The sequence below is a fragment of the Enhydra lutris genome, unplaced genomic scaffold, assembly GCF_002288905.1.
Source record: "Enhydra lutris kenyoni isolate GAN:26980312 unplaced genomic scaffold, ASM228890v2 scaffoldscaffold19, whole genome shotgun sequence".
Lineage (NCBI taxonomy): Eukaryota > Metazoa > Chordata > Mammalia > Carnivora > Mustelidae > Enhydra > Enhydra lutris.
This window is the reverse complement of record NW_019154103.1, coordinates 35,869,701-35,874,974: the sequence shown is the minus strand read 5'-3', so window position 1 is coordinate 35,874,974 and position 5,274 is coordinate 35,869,701. Positions and strand designations below refer to the sequence as shown.

The 5,274-nt window shown below is 40.0% G+C and overlaps 1 pseudogene; it reads right to left on the bottom strand.

Moving 5' to 3' along the window:
• Positions 1-645: 645 nt before the first annotated feature.
• Positions 646-1,879, bottom strand: LOC111148356 (annotated as a pseudogene).
• Between the last annotated feature and the right edge of the window lie 3,395 nt (positions 1,880-5,274).

The following is a 5,274-nucleotide window of genomic DNA, read 5'->3' as shown; positions in this document are numbered from 1 at the left end:
ACAGAGAGAGAGATCACAAGTAGGCAGAGAGGCAGGCAGAGAAGCAGGCAGAGAGCGGGGGGGAAGCGGGCTTCTTGCTGAGCAGAGAGCCCGATGTGGGGCTCGATCCCAGGACCGTGAGATCATAACCCTGGCCGAAGGCAGAGGCTTAACCTACTGAGCCACCCAGGTGCCCCCCAAAAGAAGTTTTTTAGAGTGAAGGAAAGTAATGTAGGTCAGGAATTCAGATCTATATAAAATAAGCAAGAGCATCAAAAGAGGAATAAGTGAAAATAAAATAAAATATTCAAGATGTTGACTTTTGCCAGTATGGATGGTCTGAGATGATACTCTTCTAGAGATATGTCATAAAGTATAAATGAAAAAGAAATACATGTATATGTGAAAGTAAAATCATTCTACAGAAATAAAGGATTGGGTTTTTTTGATAGGATGTTTACCTATGGCTTTCCATCAGACTGAATATAAAAATGGGAAGAAGTTTTAAATGTCTCTCAAGAGTTAAATTTCCACTAATATGTGAATAATCAAAAAGCATTATGATACCTGAAATAGATAGAAAAAGGCATCAGGGACCTGCTTCCTTAACATGTATCTTGGATTTTTTATTTTGTTTTGTTGTTGTTTTGCTGGGTATAGTATACTTTACTGATGGTACATTACAAGGTAGGGCTCCCCCAAATTATCCCTTTTGCAGGGGGTCTGGGATGGAAACTGTGTAGAGGTTGGGAGATTCTCAGTGTGTTGGGGGATGGATTGGGGTGGGGTCTCCCCAGGAGCTGAAGGTCTCTCTCTTCCTTTTGCTCTCACTGGACTTTTTGGTCCAAAGGGCTCATACTCCTTGGAGGCAATTTGGACCATAAGGCCAAATTCATTGTCATACCAGGAAATGAGCTTAACAAAGTGGCCATTGAGGGCATTGCCAGCCCCTGTATCAAAGGTGGAAGAGTGGGTATCACTGCTAAAGTCGCAGGAGACAACCTAGCCCTCAGTGTACCACAGGATGCCCTTGAGGGGGGCCCCTGATATCTGCTTCACAACACTCTTAATGTCATGTATTTAGCAGCTTTCGCTAGGCAGCAGATCAGATCCATGACTGACATGCTGAGAGTGGGAACACAGAAGGCCATGCCAGTGAGCAGCCCATTCAGCCCAAGGATGACCTTGTCTACAGCCTTGATGACAACAGAAGAATAAGAAATGATGTTTTGGGCAGCCCCTTGGCCATCACACCACAGCTTCCCAGAGGAGCCATCCACAGTGTTCTAGGCAGCAGTGATGGTGTGGACTGTTGTAATGAGTCCCTTCATGATGCCAAAGTTGTCATGGATAACCTTGGCCAGAGGGGCCAAGCAACTGGTGGTGCAGGAGGCATTGCTGACAATCTTGAGGGAACTGTCGTACTTCTCATGATCCACACTGATCACAAATATGGGGTCATTAGCAGAAGGTGCAGAGATGATGACCCCCTTGACCCCACTCTTCAAGTGAGCCCCAGCCTTCTCCATGGTGGTGAAGACCCTAGTGGACTCTGCAACATACTCAGCACCAGCATTACCCCATTTGATGTTGGTAGGATCTCACTCCTAGAAGATGGAGATGGCTATCAGTTGATATCAAGTTTCCCATTCTCAGCCTTAACTATTCTGTTGAATTTGCCATAGATGGACTCACACTGGAACATGCAGACCATGTAGTTGAAGTCAACGAATAGGTCATTGATGGTGACAATATCCACTTTGCCAGAGTTAAAAACAGCCCTGGTGACCAGGTGCCCAGTATGGCCAAATCCATTTACTCTGACTTTCACCATCGTGTCTTAGGGACACAGCTGAGATGGCACCAGAAGATGCATCTGTCTGTCGAATGGGGAAGAGCAGAGAGCCCAATTTTGTTGATTAGAGTTATACTCAGTGGTGTGCAGGTTAGTATTTAACAACCCTCTTCTGTGGGTCAGTAAGAGCTGTTCCCTCACACTTTTCCCCCTTTAAGACAAAGGTGTTCACTTTTCATTGTTATCATTTTGCCTATTGTTACTGACAAAGCCAAAGTTTTTCCAGCAACATTTTCACCAAGAAAATTTGCAGCTTTGATGAACCCCTTACCAAGTGTAAATAAATAAGAAATTAGAAAGTAAGTCAATGATGTTACACTACTCAAACAGTAGTTAAGTCCCTGGGATTTTAGACACTCAGACTGAAATCTGATCAACTCTTAGACGACATGATTTTGAGCTTGCCAAGTAACCTCTGTAAACCATTTTTCTACATCTCTAAATTGAATATAGTACGAAGCCAGCCTTACTGTTGCATAAAAATTAAACTAAATAATCCATGTAACAAATATCCAGTAATAACTATATATGCATACCACACAGACCAAAAAAATCAAATTCCATCCGCTACTCTTATTCTTTGAGAAGAACAAGAGTATTTACAGTTATAAACTTCCAAACTCATAGTTTCTCCCATGTAAAAATGAATTCCCTCTCCTGAGTTATTTATAGTGGCACTTCAAATTTATTTTCAAAAATGAACAAGTACATTTAATTTAAAATTAATAAGGCCATTATTGTGTATTCATTAAAATTTCATGTGATTATTGGAAGCATTTATAAGGTATGCAGTGGACTCATTATATAGAGAGACGGTAATGAAGCCTTAATAAATGGAATTTGAAATAATCATTTATAAAAAGATATTATTGAATTTGAGACCTCTTATTTTAAAATCTATCTGTCGTATCAATTTACTAGAGGCAAAGTAAGAAATTATGTGTTTTGTGAATATTTAAACAAATAGAATTAATTTTAGGAACAGATGACATAGGGTGAGTCTTCCAGTGAAAGATAATCTGTTGCCTGCTAGAAAACCATAATGCAATCAGGAGATTCTTCTGACTTTCTTCTCTGCATCTTCTCCTTTTTCCGTAATCAGGGTCATTACTTAATGATGGCAACAGAGCCTCCCCTTTCTTCTTGTAAACACTGACAATAAATGGCAGGCTTGTTCATGGGTTGTCACAAAGGTCAGTGTGTAATTGGCATCGTTAGTAATACCTGTGTGATTTCTTTTCATCTGCAGATAATTTCTCTGGTTTTCTTTTTTTTCCCTCATGATTTTGCAAGAGAGATGGAAATGTTTAATTCTACGTCTATAAAACATCTGGTCACTTGAATAGCTAAATCATAAATTTCAAGAAGGCATCATGACTATTTTATTTACATCTTTTTTTCCCCAGCTGTTAGCTGGAATATAACTAGGGTAGATTTAAGACAGTTTTCTCAAGGGAAGGAAGGAAGGAAGGAAGGAAGGAAGGAAGGAAGGAAGGGAGGAAATACTGCAAAAATGTCTTTAGAAATTACTAGAATTGTTCAGAGTAGTGTTTTCTGATCTCACATGTGAGCTCCTTTAATTTTTCTTCATAGTACTTGATATAGTTTGAAAATACATGTATATATGTATTTAACCAATTTAATTAATTAATGACTGCCTCCCCCACTAGATTATTCTACTTACAGCAATACTCCCAACTTATAGGATAGGACCAAACATATAGTAGGCACTCAGTAAACACTGATCAAGAAATAAATGCTTCCTGTCTTGGTAGCTCTGTAAATTAGTAGACACCAAAACTCTATTTAAAGATTCTATGTCCCACTTTATATGACAAGAAAACTCTCTAATAACAGAGCAAGTCTATTTGATAATATTTATTACATGATGGCATATGCCCCAAGATGTTCAGTTGGCCTTTACACATGGGAAATCTTTAGAGACGAAGTTTCATCTCATTTTCTCCAAATAACCATGATGTGCAGACCAGCATTTGCATCCCCAAACACTTATAAAATATGTAATATATATTCTAAAATATATAACATATTATAAATTATATTTTAAATGATCTACTTCTCTCCAGACAAATGAGTTCCAGTTATTGGTCCAACTGTTTAATCTTACTTTTGAAGGTGGGACTAGTAAAATTACAAAAACAAACAAACATGTATCTTGTCAGTTCTCTGTGAGTACCAAGTTGTCTGTGATTTGTGGTCCATATTAAGCTAAAATATATTCAATATATAGCCCTATATACTATCAAGGTAACCTTTGGGTCTCTTTTTTCCCTCCAAGGGAAAATACTCTAGAAAACTCCTGATTCATGAGCTAATAGGCTTTTTCACATTTTTCCCTCTCTCTTCTCAAAGGTGAGATGATTTCAAACTCAACATTAAGGAGTCTCTTATAAAAATGTAAATTAATACAATATAAAGCAACAGTAGCAATAATAATATCTACCAATTATTAAGGATCTATTATGTTCCTAGCACTACACCAAACAATGAAAGAAAACAACACTGAAAGTAAACCTAAGTCTCATTTTAATATTTTTCTCAAGATCACATAGGTAATGTAAGGGCCTATTTAGCTAGAGCGATTCCATCCGGTTAAACAGTGATTTTGTTGTTTATGCAGTAAAACTTACACTGACCCTGCCCCACCCCCCCACCCCCCCACCCCACCCCAGGGGACTTACTTAAAAGCAAGTTCGGGAAACTAGTCTCAGGTGACAAAGCCCAAATACAAGGGCGGGTCAGGCCAGGTGGAGACATCCAATCAGTGGGACGCGCATATTGTCTCCCTAGCTACCAAGGAGTGTGGGCGCCGCCTTTTGGGCGCCAATTCTGACCAAGATGATAAGCTAGTTCAATAGCTACTATGGGATGAATTGTAATTCAATTGGCCACCCGCGTGTGACCTAGCATGACTGTGCAGCTTTCTCTGTGTGTTACAATCTCATTGGCCACCTGTGTGTGGCCAGGCTCAACCACATGGCCTTTGCTCTATAAAAGTTAGTCTGTAAGGCTGGGAGGGGTCGCCCTCTCTGTAAGAGGCAGCCCTGACCGGTCGGTTTGATTCTCAATGCTTGGCGTGAAATAAAGCTTTGCTTGAACTTTGCTTTGTATCAGTCTCGCTCCTTAGATTACAGACCTAACAGTAATAAGGGGGCACAACTGGTATTTGAACCCAAGTCCATTAGAATACAGCAGAGATTCTCACCCTTGATGCTGTTGACATTTTAGGCCAAACAGTTCTTTGGTGTGAGTAGACTGTCCTGCGTCCCTACCCAATGAATGCTAGTGAAACCCCTTCTCAGCCGTGACAAACAAAAATGATGCCAGATATTGTCAAGTATCCCATGTGGGGTAAAATCTCCCCCACTCCCTGCCCTATAATGCCCCACCTATATCAACCCATCATCCCCTCCTCAATC